The sequence below is a fragment of the Orcinus orca genome, chromosome 5 (genome assembly GCF_937001465.1).
Source record: "Orcinus orca chromosome 5, mOrcOrc1.1, whole genome shotgun sequence".
NCBI lineage: Eukaryota > Metazoa > Chordata > Mammalia > Artiodactyla > Delphinidae > Orcinus > Orcinus orca.
In genome coordinates, this window is record NC_064563.1 from 58,682,014 (window position 1) to 58,701,128 (window position 19,115).

Sequence of the window (19,115 nt, forward strand, 5' to 3'; positions counted from 1 at the left end):
ATGGACCCAGAGATGTGGCTAATCCCAAGCAAGGGTCAGTAAAGGAATGTGGCTATCCCATAGCCCTGAATTTGTCCTGGGTCCAACATGAGTGAGTATAATACAAAATCAGCATGTCAACACCATTCTGGTGGTGCAATTTTATGCAAAACAGTGAACTGTAAATTAACTACTGTTCCAGCCAGTGGAAGTGATCAGATTACCTTTCTGGAACAGAAGCCCAGATACAGGGTTTCAGGTTGACCCCATACATGAAGTAAAGGTTTGGTCATCATCCCAAAGAGTAAAAACCAGAACTAGGACCCATGAAGATTCTGGTTTTGGTTTGGGGTTCTCTGCCTACATAGCCCTCTCAGTCCTAGACAGTCCCAGACATCCTAAAAACTCAAGGAATACTTAGAAAAAATTGTGGTAGGTACATCTAGTACCTGGAACCCACATAGGATAATTGTATGCTGGGGAAAACCAGAAATTTTTAACTAAGGCATACCAATGTGTGGACCACCTGAGAGGCAAGGCCCAAGGGAAGAGCCCCAGTTGCTCGGGTCTATGTGTGGTGTTGATTTCAGGAAGGTCCTAAACCCTTTCTGAATACTTATGCAGTCCTTGGGTGGATATTTAAAGTTCTGAACTCATAAATTATCATTTTCTTTCTTCAAATTGTCCTAAAGAAACCAATCAAGCCCCCTTTTACTACCAATATCTGTATCAGTCAAGGAAGCAGAGCCAGTATGAGTATTACAGAAATAAGATATTATAGAATTAAACTTTATAGAAGTTTGGGAGGAGCTGGAGAAAAGACGGTCTGAAATGGGCCTTAGAAGGAGCAGAGAAAGAGTCACTGGCTAGTACTCCTTGAAGCACTGCATAGTTGAACAAATAAGAACTTTCAGGAAAGAGCTGATAAGCCAAGCATGTTCAGCAACCACAATGGAACCATAATGGGAGAGCACTGAAGAGGTCTATGAGAACCTGTTGTCCCTGGGTAGCTAACACCTGTGTGAATCTCAGTCAAAGGATCTGGTTTAGGGCTCCTATTCGTCATCAGAGCTACAAGTCAGGAAGACTAGCTGTACACAGAGTGGAGATGGAGGACAAGCTGGGACTGACCAGGCTCCCCTGAGGCTGTACAGCAGCATGTTTGACCACAATGACCTTCTGACAGTTGCTGCTTCATTTTTGCCTTCAAAATGCTGTGGGGCTTCCCTGGTGGCACAGTGGTTGAGAGTCCGCCTGCTGATGCAGGGGACACAGGTTCGTGCCCTGGTCCGGGAGGATCCCACATGCTGCGGAGCGGCTGGGCCCGTGAGCCATGGCCGCTGAGCCTGCGCGTCCGGAGCCTGTGCTCTGCACCGGGAGAAGCCACAGCAATGAGAGGCCCGCGTACCGCAAAAAAAAAAAAAAAAAAAAATGCTGTGAGAGTGCCTTTTTGACCAATTCTAACCCAGAGCCAAAAGGAAGAATATTTTGGGAAATGTTGTGCCTGGCTTAATGAAGTCAACATAGCACAATCCAACATACTCAGTTCAGGCCTAAAGCAGTGCATTTATGAATTTTTTCTTCATTTCCTCTAGGTTCTCTTTGCTGACTTTTTGGAGACCTTGGGCAACTTTAGGCTCTATCTTAAACTTCTATGGGACAAGAGAGAACTGAGCTCACCTAAAAAATCTCAAGAAAACTATCACAACATATTGTCTCTTATTGGCTTGAAAGTCTATCTTTGAACCAGTCACCGTGTCTAGTGGGTTGATAAGCTCTGCTTTGTCTAAGACAGTCAGTACCCGCTGCCGAAGTCGGCAACGAGGTCAATCCTATCCAAACATCAGGACTACAAGTACGCATGTGTAGGTAGCTCTATATTGTCTGTGTGAACGGTGCCCTGCACAAATTGGCTGAGAATGTAGGATAAGCGGTACTGAGTTTACTACACTAATTTGAAGAAAACTTTTCAGTGCCGATAAGAGAGATGTCTTCATAATCAAAGGATGAATTTAGTAGCAAGCAAAACTAATGTAAACAACGCATATGGCTAAAATGAACTCCCTTAATCTAGCTGTGTTATACAGTGGTTACCCCCTTGCTGGTTAAAAAATTATGTTAACTGAGGAGCTGTAGCGTGGATATGTACACAAAAGAGGTCTGTAATTTACTATTAGCATTTTATTCCTTCTTAATTCATTAGTAATTAGTTAGCATTTTATTAGATAGTGAATGTTCCTTTCAATTTCCTATAGTTGAGTACTGCTAAGATTTAGAGTAGAATTAACTTGGGTAGTTTTATTCCAATAAAAAATTGGCCTTCTCCTCCATTTTCTTTTTATTATTATCTAATAAAACAAGTTTACAAGCAAGTGTAAAAATATGGTATGTATTGAGAAATGAGAAATAAAAATACAAAGCCAGGCATGAAAGCAGTTAAGAGAACGTTACTGAGCCTGTTACAGAGATGGGCACTCGCAAATTGTAGTTACAGCTCTCCTTTTAAACTCAGTATTAACATTCAAGATTTGTGAGTCTTAACAAGTGTGGACTTTACAAGTGCTATCAGGACTGGGATAGAATAGATATTAGTCACTTCACTCCCCTCCTGCCCTCTGTGAATACTTAAACAAGATACTTTCTTGCATCTAAAATGGACAGCACTGACTTATTTCTGTATTAGTAAGTTTCACATCTCCCATATCTTTTGTCTTCATTAGGTCTCAATAACTTTCAAGTTGTCTCAAACAAGGCCTTTGCCGTGATATATTATAGCTTCAATAAAAGCAGGGAAAGTCTTCTATGTCTAATTTAAGAACACGTATTTTATGTTTGCAGTTAGTGTTCCCTATGGTATATTCAATAAGCATCCAACTACTTAAAAAAAAAAAAGAAAACACATACAAACAAAAGACCATCCATTTGTACAAATGTCTTCTATAAAAATTTTTCGTATGGAAGCAGAAAGAAGAATAACAATTAAATAGCTGAAATCTGTGTAAATATTTATACTTAAAGGTGTATCTTGGGGGATAGTATGTAGGTGACATTCTTCTATTGAAAAATTACTACAGCTTCAACTCTTTTTAATGAAATATTTTTTGAAATGTGACATTATTGATAGCTGATTGACTTCACACTGAGTAAAGCATACTTCATCTGTTACTTTACCTTATTATGAGAGCACGTAAGTGTATTTTTTTCAATTCTGTATATAGAAATGTAGGCAGTACTATGGTCTCCACACTGTTTTGCTAAAGTTATATTAAAACAAAATTAAGTGTTGGATTATATAGCAAGTCAGTATAAAATGAAATTGTTTTATTCACTACACATAAATTAACTTTAATAAACAACCACAGGTTTTACTTTACAAACCAGAAATATCAGGGTTGTGGGGTATTATATTAAAGAATTTAGTGAACTACTCAAAAGAAGAAAATGTCAGAGTTGAAAGTGAGGAGACAGGGAAACTGAAACATCCATCTCCCTGAGAAACAGCAAACTATGGGGGAGTTATGGGAAAATATTTCTGTTTATCTCAGTACCACCAAGGAGCTAGCTATTGTAATTCACACTCAGATAAGTTTCCAAAAAAAAAAAAAAAATGTATTCACAGTCTTAGTGTTTCTCTGTCTGTTACCTATTGCTGTATAACAAACCCATCGAAAACCAATCCTTAAAGTAATAATGATTTATTATTTCTCATAAGTCTGTGGGTTGGATAGTTGTCAGCTAGGTGGTTCCTCTGATGCTCTCTCCTAATGTAGCCCTTCACCTGTAGACATCTAGAGGTTTGGCCATGGCTGGAGGATTTAAGACAGCCCCATTCAATATCCAGAACCCTGTTGCTGGCTATTGGCTGGCCTCTCTCTCTTTCCACATCATTCAATCTAGCCCTCATCATTCGAGAGCCTGGTCAAGCCTTTGCAAAGGATACATCTCAGACAGTATCACCTGCCATATTCTGTTAGTCAAAACAAATTGTAATTTCAGTCCAGATTCAAGGGGTGGGAAGTAGACTCCATCTTTTGATGGAAGGAGCTACAAAATGTATGGCAAAGTGTGTTAATCCAACCCATAGTCACTCTCTCCTCTCTCTTTTTTTTCTCTCTCTCTCTCTTCCCTCCCTGCTTTCTCTTTTTCACTGCAATTTGCATAGTAACAAAAAGAAGGATGACTTCAGTCTAATGCAGTGGTCAGCTAAATTTTTGTACAGCAGTTTAGATAGTAAATATTCAGATTCTAAGGAGCCTTAAGTTCTTTACCACAACTATTCAACTCTACCAATGTAGCATGAAAGCAGTCATAGAAAACAATAAAATAATTGGTTTGCTGTGTTACAATATGACTCTATTTATAAAAACAGTGGCTAGATTTTGCCCATGGGTAGTTGCTGAACCCTGAGGCTATGGATTGAATTCTATCTTTCTCTCCCACCCACAAAGAAATCCTAAGCCCCAGTACCTCAGTATGTGACCTTATTTGGAAATAGGGTAATGGCAGATGTAATAGTTAAGATGAGGTCATACTGATATATGGTGGGTTCCCTAATTCAACATGACTAGTATCCTTACATGAAGATGGCCATGTAAAGACACAGACGTGGGAGATCAATATATGATGATGAAGGCAGAACTTGGAGTTACACAGATGCAAGCCAAGGAATGCCAGAGGTTTCTAGCAAACCACCAAAAGCTAGGAAGGGTCAAGGACCTCTGAATCCCCTACAGATATCAGGAGGAGTGTGGCCTTGATGAAACCTTGATTCAGACTTTTAGCTCAGACTGTTATACAGAGTGCAGTAAGTCAGAAAAACAAATATTATATATTAACACATATACGTGGAATCTAGAAAAATGGTACAGATGAACCGGTTTGCAAAGCAGAGATAGACACAGATGTAGAGACACAGATGTAGAGAAATGTATGGCAACCAAGGGGGGAAAGCATGTGGGTGGTGGTGGGATGAACTGGGAGATTGGGATTGACATATATACACTAATATGTATAAAATAGATAACTAATAAGAACCTGCTGTATGAAAAAAATAAAATAAAATTCAAAACTAAAAAAGATGCTCAACATCACTAATTATTAGAGAAATGCAAATCGAAACTACAATGCGGTATCACCTCACACCAGTCAGAAAGGCCATCCTCAAAAAATCTACAAACAATAAATCCTGGAGAGGGTATGGAGAAAAGGGAATCCTCTTACACTGTTGGTGGGAATGTAAACTGGTACATACAGCCACTATGGAGAACAGTATGGAGGTTCTTTAAAAAACTAAAAATAGAACTACCATATGACCCAGCAATCCCATTCCTATGCATATACTCAGAGAAAACCATAATTCTAAAAGATACATGCAGCCCAATGTTCATTGCAGCATTATTTACAATAGCCAGGACATGGAAGAACCTAAATAACCATCAACAGAGGAAGGGATAAAGATGTGGTACATATATACAATGGAATATTATTCAGCCATAATAAAGAACAAAATAATGCCATTTGCAGCAACATGGGTGGACCTAGAGATTGTCATACTGAGTGAAGTAAGTCAGACACAGAAAGGCAAATATCATATGATATCACTTATATGTGGAATCTAAAAAAGGGGTACAAATGAACTTACTTATAAAATAGAAGTAGAGTCACAAAAGTAGAAAACAAACATGGTTATCAGGTGATAAGGTGGGGGGAGGGATACACTGGGAAATTGGGATTGACATATACACACTACTATATATAAAATAGATAACTAATAAGAACCTACTGTATAGCACTGGGAACTTTACTCAATACTCTATAATGGCCTATATGGGAAAAGAATCTAAAGAAAAAGAGTAGATATTTGTATATGTATAACTGATTCACTTTGCTGTACACCTGAAACTAAAACAACATTGTAGGGACTTCCCTGGTGGTGCAGTGGTTAAGAATCCGCCTGCCAATGCAGGGGACACGGGTTCAAGCCCTGGTCTGAGAAGAACCCACCTGCCGTGGAGCAACTAATCCCATGAGCCACAACTACTGAGCCTGCACTCTAGAGCCTGTGAGCCACAACTACTCAGACCATGAGCCACAACAACTGAGACCGCAAGCCACAACTACTGAAGCCCACATGCCTAGCCCATGTTCCACAACAAGAGAAGCCACCACAGTGAGAAGCCCACGCACCACAATGAAGAGTAGCCCCCGCTCGCTGCAACTAGAGAAAGCCTGTGCACAGCAAAGACCCAATGCAGCCAAAAATAAATAAACTCATTAAAAAAAAACATTGTAAATCAACTATGCTCCAATAAAAATTAAAAATAAAAAAAGATAGTCTTGAGAGCTGCTCACCCTCCAAAAAAGTAATATACCTGGTCTTGTGTGTAATGTTGATGGATTGAAAATTTTATTCATTTTTTCCTGCTTCTTTTCTTCTTCTCTATTTTATCTCCTGGTTGTTTATGAATCCTAAGCAAAAGCCACACTCCTGAAAATGAAGTGAATGAAACGCTTTGAACCTTTCCTTCTCTGACATCAAAATTGACAGTCTGTGTCAAGTTTTGCTGGTTGATGGCATCCAATGTGATCAAATCATTCCTATTAAGGGGTTCTTAAGTGATATTCAATAGGATATTGTACCCTTCCTACCTAACATATGCATTTCAATAGAAATCTTGAATGTATTTATTTAAAAACATTTCTCAAGGTATTTAAGTTTTAGCTGCAGTATCTTTTTTCTTTTTTAAATCCATAACAAAATTTTGTTTGGAACCTCAACACACAAAAAGTAAGCGAAGTTTGGTTGAAACTGGTATGGGAAGCCTGGAGTTTTACTTCTTAATTTTCTTCCTGAATTGTGTCTTCTCATCCCTTAAGGACTCATCAATGAATCCCAGAACCTTACAGAACAGAGTTAAAAATAAGTGTTGTAAAAGGAGGATTATTGTGGAGGTTTAGGCAATAAGGAGAAATTTAGTGAGAAAAGGTCCAATTCCAGGTCCAGTTGATCAGATTTCATCAGACAGATGCATGATTATCAGACTCAAGCATGAAAGATGAGAAAATGTGACCAAATGTTTTACTGAATATATGACACTATATCAAACTAAATAAGAGGAGTGAAAAGAAAAGGGTTTTTTTCATAATTAACTAGATGCCATATATATCCGTCATTTTCTCTAATGAGAGGTGCTAGTTCAACAATGACTGTCCATGTGCCAAGAGGCAGAATTGGGAAAGGTTCTCCAGCAGTGGGTATGTTCCTGGCAGCAGCAACACAGCAATGTGCATGGCTGAAAACCTGATTCATTGTTTCAGCTGCTGGCAATGCTCTCCTTTGGACTGTGCTCAAGGTAAGCATTTTTTTTAAATGTAGACACGCTATTTTAAATCAAGGTCCTAGAGAATACCATAAAGAGCCATGAGTATTATGCATTTAGAATAAATAAATCTATTCTGCTTAATTATATTAGAAAAAATTCAGCCAGATAAGCTAATACTAATGATATCACACATTTTTGTCTACAAATAAAGACATCATCTATGAAATACATAATCACCTTTTAATTTGCCCTAAGCAAGAAGGGAAGGAATGCAGGTAATTACGAAACAGCCTGATATTTTTTTAAAAAAATACTGTCTGTTTGCTTTTGTTTTTAGTATTATTTTTTACTGGAGAGGAAGGGCAAGCATTTATATCATCCTCTTTTTAAAACTATGAATTAAGTTTACATATAGTATGTTTGCTTTTAGACTGAAGTCATGCCTTACTTCACAGAGATCTGTTACTCCCTCACTGTCAACCTGGCTGTGGTTCCTTTTTCTCACTCATTTACCTAGCTTATTTCTATAACCCTGTCTTGCCTTCCTTCTTCTTCTCCAATGTTTTATTTTTCACTTTTATTTACTATTCTTTTATTAAGCAGGAGCTTAGGAAATCACGGAAAGCACTGCTAATGTGAGAAGAGCTGGGCAGGGACATGAGTGCACACATACAAACATCTGTAAAACATTTTCTAAGGCATATTAATTGAGTGAAACCAACTCTGTTTTAAGCAAGATAACTGGGTAGGAGGGGAAGTGGAAGAGGTGAGAATAGATAAATCCAATATATAACTAAAACATATCAAATATTCTATAAATTGGATTTTATTAAAATAATTCTATGGATGCCTACTAATGTTGCAAAAAATACATTTGTATTTGTTTAGATTTACAAAAGTCATGTAGATTTCTCTTTGTTATCAGTCTGATTTTTCTACTTCTTAGGTGAATTCTCCTTTTTTAAGAAAAGTAGAAAAATCCCACAAAGTCTCCCACTAGCTCCTAGCTCATTGCCCTCAAGATTGCAGGCGTTCATGGCTTTCCACCTAGTAAATACATCATGCTCTCACGACTCACTGCACCAAACTGAGGTGTGAGAGGTAGTTGGGATAATAAACCACCCATATATTTCCTCACTCCCCCCAGTTTTATTCTGCCCATTTCTCAGTGTACCCTTGAGCATCCCCCAAGGCAAATATCTATACTGATCTAGTGCCAAAGATTTTTGAGTGAGAACTGTTTGCTCCCAATCCAGTGGATTTTGACACCCACTCTTAGTTTTGAAGTGTCCTACGGCCCTCATTTTCCTCCTCTTCTCTGCTTCAGTCAATAAAATACCTTGGGAGCAAGGAGAACAAAGAAATATTTTGTTCTCTGACTGGCCTAGGAAGCATTTTTCAGTCCTATAGAGATAAGGCTATTATTGCTCAGGACTCTGAGAGAAATCAAACTATGTATTTTTAAAAATTCAGGACATGGAACCACAAGGACATGGGTCTTTCTCATACCGATTATCATAGCATAGTATTTTATGTATATATATACATATATATTTGCTATTTATTAGATAATTGAGTTTCTAGAGTCCATATTCAATCATTCTAATGTCTTCTTAAAATAACTCGTGACTTTACTTTCCAACAATAATGTACATAAGACTCCTCCCTAGTTTGTCTCTCAAACTGAGGAATTCACAGATGATTTTGAACACTCAGTTTTATTTGGGCCTGGATAATGCAACCCCATGTTGTGATAGGTATAATTTGGACTCTTTTGTTCCTATATTTTCAACTAACAATGTATTAAACATTTAGGATCAAATTTTTATAAAATATTAACAGAAAATGTATGCCATTATTGTCATTCATTAATTTTATAACATTTTCTAGTTTAAAAGGCTAAATAAAATGGAAATAGTATGTTTACATTTTTAAATCACAGCAAAACATTTGTAAATAGTATTAAACTCAATTCACCTGCTTGTCTTCACTTAAAATATAAACATGCTATAAAGGATTTATTTTTTTAAATTTAAAAATAACACATTCTCTGGAATACACAGAAAATGAATTGAGTTGAAATTGACTTTTTATCCTCTCTGAGAAATAACAATTGTAGAAAAGACCATCATCAAAATTAATTTGCAGTAATGTGTCTCTTTGATGTTATAAATGCATGGAATATATTAAAGAAAGCTAATTGAATTTTTAAAGACCACTTGCAAGGCTCATATCAGGTATTTTTCATATCAAATAAACAGGGAGCATCTGAGCTAGAAAAGAAGTCAGGATGAGACATAGTGATAAAAATTTTACAGATTTAAAGAGCACATATTATTTTAAAGAAGAAAGAAAAAGATTTTGAAACAGAGTTAATTAGAATCTATACAAATCCTATCAAAAGGAGTACAATAATAAAAATTTCAAAGTAAAAATATTCACTCCTAGAACTCTAGAAATAGAGCATGAAGGAATGAGTATATGCTACAGATCACTGTAATGTTATCCTTCAGAGTCTGTACTGGCAATTATGCTTTAATCTTCTTAAACTCCTCTAAGTGACTTCCTTTCTAGAATTATGGCAAACATGACAACTGCCTCCTTGAAAATAATCAAAAAGGCTGGATATTTTAAAAATAATAAAACTTCTTATTAAACACTTAGAAATAAATCCTCTGGAGCTGTAAAGTAAAGAAGATGTGAGCTTGCTCTGTAGATGGCATTGGGCCAATGGGCCTCTGAAATTTGGTAACCTTGAAATTCAGTTTTGATGGATATGCAAGGGTGTGAGGAACAAGAAAACAAGTCTATGCTCAATACAAAGATAAGGACAAATAGGTGATCTCCTTCCCAAACTGGAACCTCAAAAGGCTATAGTCTCAATAGAAGATTGAACTACAGTGAAGGCCACTCTGAAGAAGGGAAAAGCCAGGAAACTGTGGAGAGAAATAACTTTACATACTATTTAACTTCGAAATGAGTGGTACAAATACAACCCCAATCTAAAGGAAAACAAGTAGGCTTGGAGACAAGGTGGCAGAGTAGAAGAACATGAGCTCACCTCTTCTTACGGAAACAACAAAATCACAACTGACTTCCTAACAATCATCAAAAAAAAAATGCTGGAACCTACCAAAAAAAGATACCCTACATCCAAAGACAAAAAAGAAGCCACAATGAGATGGTAGGAGGGGCACAACTTCAATAAAGTCAAATCCCATAGAGGCCAGGTGGGTGACTCATAAAATAGAAAATAAATATACCACAGAAATTCTCCTACAGAAGAGAAAGTTTTGAGCCTCACATTAGGCTTCTCAGCCTGGGGGTCTGGCAATGGGAGGAGGAGCCCCCAGAGAATATGGCTTTGAAGACCACCGGGGTTTGATACCAGGAATTCCACAGGACTGGGAGAAACAGAAATTCCACTCTTGGAGGGGACACACAAGGTCTCCTCGTGCACACCAGGACCCAGGAAAAAAAGCAGTGACCTCATAAGAGCCTGGGCCAGACCTACCTGCTAGTACTAGAGGGTCTCCCGCAGAGGTGGGGGGCAGTTGTGGCTCACTGCTGGGACAAAGACACTGGCAGTGGTAGTTCTAAAGAGTACTCATTGGCATGAGCCCCCCGGAGGCTGCCATTTTCTCACCAAGACCTGGTCCCACCCAACAGCCTGTAGGCTCAAGTGCTGGGACACCTCAGGCCAAACAACCAACAGGGCAGGAACACAGCAGAAAGGATGCTTAAAGTCTTACTGAGGAAACAGCTGACTATTAAACATGCCCCTAAAAAACTAATCCAAAACAATTAAGTAAATGGCAATAGGAGCATACATATTGATAATTACCTTAAATGTAAATTGATTAAATGCTCTAACCAAAAGACATACAGTGACTGAATGGATACAAAGATAAGACCCATATATATGTTTCAGATCAAGAGATACACTTCAGGGCTTCCCTGGTGACGCAGTGGTTGAGAGTCCGCCTGCCGATGCACGGGACACGGGTTTGTGCCCCGGTCCGGGAGGATCCCACATGCTGTGGAGCGGCTGGGCCCGTGAGCCATGGCCACTGAGCCTGTGCGTCTGGAGCCTGTGCTCCACAATGTGAGAGGCCACAACAGTGAGAGGCCCATGTACCGCAAAAAAAAAAAAAAAGAAAAAAAGAAAGAGATACACTTCAGATCTAGGGATACATATAGACTGGAAGTGAAGGGATGGAAAAAGGTATTCCATGCAAATGAAGATCAAAAGAAAGCTGGAGTAGCAATACTCATATCAGACAAAATAGGCTTTAAAATAAAGGCTGCTAGAAGAAACAAAGAAGGATACTACATAATGATCAAGAGATCAATCCAAGAAGAAGACATAATGATTGTAAATATATATGCACCTGACATTGGAGCACCTCAATATATAAGGCAAATACTAACAGCCATAAAAGGAGAAATTGACAGTAACACAATAATAGTGGGGGACTTTAACACCCCACTTACATCAATAGACAGATCATCCAGACAGAAAATCAATAAGGAAACACAGGCCTTAAATGACACATTAGACCATATGAACTTAATTGATATTTATAGAGCATTTCATCCAAAAGTAGCAGAATAAACATTCTTCTCAAGTGCACATGGAACATTTTCCAGGACTGATCACATGCCGGGCCACAAAGTGAGCCTTGGTAAACTTAAGAAAATTGAAATCAAATCAAACATCTTTTGCAATCACAATGCAATGAGATTAGAAATCAACTACAAGAAAAAAACTTTAAAGAAACACAAGCACAAGGATGTTAAACAATATGCTACTAAATAAGTAATGGATTACTGAAGTAATCGAAGAGAAAATTAAAAAATACCTAGAGACAAATGGCAACTAAAGCACGATGATCCAAAACCTAAGGGACACAGCAAAAGCAGTTCTAAGAGGGAAGTGTGTAGCAATACAATCTTACCTCAGGAAATAAGAAAAATCTCAAATAAACAATCTAACCTTATACCTAAAGCAACTAGAGAGAGAACAAACAAAACCCAAAGTTAGTAGAGGGAAAGAAATCATAAAGATCACAGCAGAAATAAATGTAATAGAGACAAAGAAAATAATAGAACAGATCAATTAAACTAAAAGCTGATTCTCTGAAAAGATAAACAAAATTTATAAAGCTTTAACCAGACTCATCAAGAAAAAGAGGGAGAAGGCTCAAATCAAAAAAAATTAGAAACGAAAAAGGAGAAGTTACAACAAACCGCACAGAAATACAAAGGCTCATGAGAGACTACTATAAGTAACTACATGCCAATAAAATGGACAACCTAGAAGAAATAGACAAATTCTTAAAAAGATAAAATCTCCCAAGACTGAACCATGAAAAAATAGAAAATATGAACAGAACAATCAAAGTACTGAAGCTGAAACTGTGATTTAAAAACTCCCAACACACAAAAGCCTAGGACCAGATGGTTTCATAGGTGAATTCTATCAAATATTTAGAGAAGAGTTAACACCTATCCTTCTCAAACTCTTCCAAATAATTGCAAAGAAAGGAACACTCCCAAACTTATCCTATGAGGCCACCATCACCCTGATACCAAAACCAGACAAAGATACTCAAAAAAAGAAAATTACAGGCCAATATCACTGATGAACATAGATACAAAAATCCTCAACAAAATACTAGCAAACTGAATCCAACAATAAATTAAAAGGATCATACACCATGATCAAGTGGTATTAATCCCAGGGTTGCAAGGATTTTTCAATATCCACAAATTAATCAGTGTGATACACCACATCAAAAAACTGAAGATTAAAGACCTAAATGTAAGATGGGATACTATAAAACTCTTAGAGGAAAACATAGGCAGAACACTGTTTGACATAAGTCACAGCAAGATCTTTTTTGACCTGTCTCCTAGAGTAATGGAAATAAAAACAAAAGTAAAAATATGGGACCTAATTAAACTCAAAACCTTTTTCAAGGCAAAGGAAACCATCAACAAAATGAAAGACAACCCACGGAATGGGAGAAAATATTTGCAAATCATGCGACCGATAAGGGATTAATCTCCAAAATTTACAAACAACTCATGTGGCTCAACATCAAAAAAAACACAACACAACCAGAAAATGGGCAGAACTAAAGAGACGTTTCTCCAAAGAAGACATACAGATGGCCAAGAGGCCATCTGTTGAAAAGATGCTCAACATCGCTAATTATTAGAGAAATTCAAATCAAAACTGCAATGAGAAATCATCTCACACAAGTCGGAATGGCCATCATCAAAAAGTCTGCAGACAATAAATGCTGTAGAGGGTGTGGAGAAAAGGGAACCTTCCGACACTGTTGGTGGGAATGTAAATTGTTATAGCCACTATGGAGAACAGTATGTAGGTTGCTTAAAAAACTAAAAATAATGCTACCATATGATCCAGCAATCCCACTCTTAGGCATATATCTGGAGAAAAACATGGTTTAAAAGGACACATGTACCCCGCTGTTCTTTCACTGCAGCACTGTTTATAATAGTTAAGACATGGAAGCAACTAAATGTTCAACAACAGATGAATGGATAAAGATGTGGCATATATACAATGGAATATTACTCAGCCATTACAAAGAATGAAATAATGCCATTTGCAGCAACATGGATGGATCTGGAGATTATCATACTAAGTGAAGTAAGTCAAATAGAGAAAGACAAATATCATAAGATAATACTTATATGCAGAATCTAAAAAAAATGATACAAATGAAATTATTTACAAGACAGAAACAAACTCACAGACTTAGAGGACAAATTTATGGTTACCAGGGGTGAAGGGTGGGGGCAAGGGATAGATTGGGAGTTTGGAAATGACATGTACCCACTGCCATGTATAAAACAGATAACCCACAAGGAACTAATGTATAGCACAGGGAACTTTGCTCAATACTCTTTAATAACCTATGTGGGAAAAGAATTTGAAAAAGAATAGATACACATATATGTATAACTGAATGACTTTGTTGTACACCTGAAACTAACACAACATTGTTAATCAACTATACTCTAATATAAAATAAAATATTTTTTAAATCCAAATAAACTGAAGGAAAACCTGATAAGGGCAATAAATGCAAATTAGTTTATGAACAGAGTCCATTGAATTGATTTTCAAAGAATCTCTAACTTCCAAATAATGAAAACTATTAATTAATGGCATAGTTTTCATGAAAATGGTGAAAACTGAGGAAAGGGCAAACAAAAATGAGTCATACTTTAGAGGATATCTTATAAGATGTTGTATTATATACCAGCTGGAGGTAGATAAGTTATGTATTTTTTATTTCTCGGTTTCTCATTTAGGAAACAGAAATTCAGAATTAGAAAGACTCACTCTTTCCTTGTTATAAGTGAACTGTTTCAGTAGAAAATTTGTCTGTTAATTTGCCAAACAAGAAGGTAGGGTTTAAACCTCATTTGCTTTAAGAATCAAATGATGGATCATTCGCATTGTATCACCTAAAAATTAACTTAATCACTGTAATGATTATTAGCACTGTGCTACTACTGGGAAAAAAAATCAGTATTAGTATCAAATAATCGCTTTGAAAATTCTAGGATTATCTGTGTAGAGCATTTTTTGACATTAGTCATCTTTTGTATTAAGGGTACAAAAAGGATCTGAGTTTTTATCAGGGATGATTCAAACTTATTTTTAGCATGCAATTTGAGCTAAAAGTAATGACCACAATTGTAAATCAATTATACTCCAAAAACTTTATTAAAGAAAAAGGAAAGCAACTAGAAAAACACCCACAAAAATGCTAAGCAAATAGAAATTCCCAAATTGATGATAGGAATAAATCCATATATACTAGAAATCACAATAAATAGAAAGAGATAAAAACAACCATTAGAGATGAAAATTGTCAAAAAGGATTTAAAAGAGTGCTATATCCTGTTTACAAGAGTGATACCTAACTCATAGGGGAAAAATATATAAGAGACAGACATGAATGGAAAATACATAAAATAGAACTAACCAAATGAAGACTGGTGTAGCCATGTTAATATCAGGCAAAATGGATTTTATGGTTAAAACTTATACGGAATTAACAGTATAAATACATAATGATAAAAGCTTCAGGTCACTATGAGATATAAATGGAAATAAACTTTCTGTAGCCTAAGGAAAATTTAACAAGAAAATAAGGCAAAAAACTGAGAAATTTACCATCATGCTAACACATTTGATTTAATGGAGATATTTATATCTATATCTATCTGATTATATTTATGTATATACACACACATATATATATTATACATGTATGTTTACAAATATACATACAATTATGAGATATATAGGCTGATATACACATATAATATATAACTGTATGTATTATATATATGATATTATGTATATGATTATAAAATATCTCATTAAATTTTTAAAAGATTTGTTATATACAAATATCTTTCGATTAGAGTGCAATTAGGTTAAAGTGAATAACAAAAAGAAAAGAAAAAGCATTCACTTAGGGGAAAAATACCCTTAGATAACTTGTGGGTCAAAGAAGAAATAATAATCAAGATTAGAAGAACATTTAGGAGATAGCCACATCCACTAGAGGGCAGACAGCAGAAGCAAGAAGAACTACAATCCTGCAGCCTGTGGAACAAAAAACACATTCACAGAAAGATAGACAAGATGAAACGGCAGAGGGCTATGTACCAGATGAAGGAACAAGATAAAACCCCAGAAAATCAACTAAATGAAGTACAGATAGGCAACCTTCCAGAAAAAGAAGATGATCCAGGACCTCGGAAAAAGAGTGCAGACAAAGATTGAGAAGATGCATGAAATGTTTAACAAAGACCTACAAGAATTAAAGAACAAGCAAAGAGAGATGAACAATACAATAACTGAAATGAAAACTACACTACAAGAATCAATAGCAGAATAACTGAGGCAGAAGAATGGATAAGTGACCTGGAAGACAGAATGGTGGAATTCACTGCTGTGGTACAGAATAAAGAAAAAAAAGAATCAAAAAGAAATGGGGAGAGCCTAAGAGACTTCTGGGACAACATTAAACACAACAACATTCGCATTATAGGGGTCCCAGAAGGAGAAGAGAGAGAAAGGATGAGGGTAAATATTTGAAGAGATAATAGTCAAAACCTTCCCTAAAATGGGAAGGGAAATAGCCACCCAAGCCCAGGAAGTGCAGAGAGTCCCATACAAGATTAAAAAAAAAGGATAAACACAGTAATCAAATTGGCAAAAATTAAAGAAAAGAAATATTATTGAAAGCAGCAAGTGAAAAATGACAAATAAAATACAAGGGAACTCACATAAGGTTAACAGCTGATTTCTCAGCAGAAATTCTACAAGCCAGAAGGTAGTGGAATGATATACTTAAAGTGATGAAAGGGAAGAACGTACAACCAAGATTACTCTACCTGGCAAGGATCTCATTCAGATTCAATGGAGAAATCAAAATCTTTACAGACAAGCAAAAGCTAAGAGAACTCAGCACCACTAAACCAGCTCTACAATAAATGCTAAAGGAACTTCTCTAAGTGGGAAACACAAGAGAAGAAAAGGACCTACAAAAACAAACCCAAAACAATTAAGAAAATGGTCACAGAAACATACATATTGATAATTACCTTAAACGTGAATGGATAAAATGCTCCAACCAAAAGACACAGGCTTGGTGAATGGATACAAAAACAAGACCCATATATATGCTATCTAAAAGAGACCTACTTCAGACTTAGGGACACATACAGACTGAAAATGAGGGGACGGAAAAAGATATTCCATGCAAATGGAAATCAAAAGAAAGCTGGAGTAGCAATACTCATATCAGATAAAATAGACTTTAAAATAAAGAATGTTACAAGAGACAAGGAAGGACACTACATAATGATCAAGGGATCAATCCAAGAAGAAGATATGACAATCATAAATATATGCGCACCCAACACAGGAGCACCTCAATACACAAGCAACTGCTAACAGCTATAAAAGAGGAAATTGACAATAACACAAAAAGAGTGGGTGACTTTCAAATCTCACTTACACCAATGGACTGATCATCCAAACAGAAAATTATAAAGGAAACACAAGCTTTAAATGACATAATAGACCAGATAGATTTAATTGATATTTATAGGACATTCCATCCAAAAGAGCACATTACACTTTCCTATCAAGTGCGCCTGGAAGATTCTCCAGGATAGATCACATCTCGGGTCACAAATAAAGCCTCAGTAAATTTAAGAAAACTGAAATCATATCAATCATCTTTTCTGACCACAACACTATCAGATTAGAAATGAATTACAGGGGAAAAAACGTAAAAAACACAAACACATGGAGGCTAAACAACACGTTACTAAATAACCAAGAGATCATTGAAGAAATCAAAGAGGAAATCAAAAAATACTAGACACAAATGACAATGAAAACACGATGAACCAAAACCTATGGGATGCAGAAAAAGCAGTTCTAAAAGGGAAGTTTAGAGCTATACAAGCCTACCTCAAGAAACAAGAAAAATCACAAATAAACAATCTAACGTTACACCTAAAGGACACAGAGAAAGAACAAACAAACCCAAAATTAGCAGAAGGAAAGAAATCATAAATATCAGAGCAGAAATAAATGAAATAGAAACAAAGAAAACAATAGCAAAGATCAATAAAACTAAAAGCTGCTTCTTTGAGAAGATAAACAAAATTGATAAACCATTAGCCAGACTCGTCAAGAAAAAGAGTGAGAGGACTCAAATCAATAAAATTAGAAATGAAAAAAGAGAAGTTACAACAGACACTGCAGAAATACAAAGCATCCTAAGAGACTACTACAAGCAACTCTATGCCAATAAAAAGGACAACCTGGAAGAAATGGACAAATTCTTAGAAAGGTATAAACTTCCAAGACTTAACCAGGAAGAAATAGAAAATATGAACAGACCAACCACAAGTAAAGAAATTAAAACTGTGATTAAAAATCTTCCAACAAACAAAAGTCCAGGACCACATGGCTTCACAGGTGAATTCTATCAAATATTTAGAGAACAGCTGACACCGATCCTTTGAAACTCTTCCAAAAAATAGTGGAGGAAGGAACACTCCCAAACTCATTCTATGAGGCCACCATAACCCTGATACCAAGACCAGACAAAGATACTTACTACAAAAAAAGAACACTAGTGACCAGTATCACTGATGAATACAGATGTAAAAATCCTCAACAAATTAGTAGCAAACAGAATACAACAACACATTGAAAGAATCATACACTAAAATCAAGTGGGATTTATTCCAATGAGGCAGGGGTCTTCAATATATGCAAATTAATCAATGTGATACACCATATTAACAAATTGAAGAATAAAAACCATATGATCATCTCAATAGATGCAGAAAAAGCTTTTGACAAAATTCAACACCCATTTATCATAAAAAACTCTCCAGAAAGTGGGCACAGAGGGAACCTACCTCAGCATAATAAAGGAAATATATGACAAACCCGCAGCAAACATCATTCTCAGTGGTAAAAAACTGAAAGCATTTCCTCTAACATCAGGAACAAGACAAGGATGTCCACTCTCACCACTATTATTCAACATACTGTTGGAAGTTCCTGCCATGGCAATCAGAGAATTAAAAGAAATAAAAGGAATACAGATTGGAAAAGAAGAAGTAAAAGTGTCATTGTTTGCAGATGACATGATACTATACATAGAGAATCCTAAAGATACCACCAGAAAACTACTAGAAGTAATTAATGAATTTGGTAAAGTTGCAGGA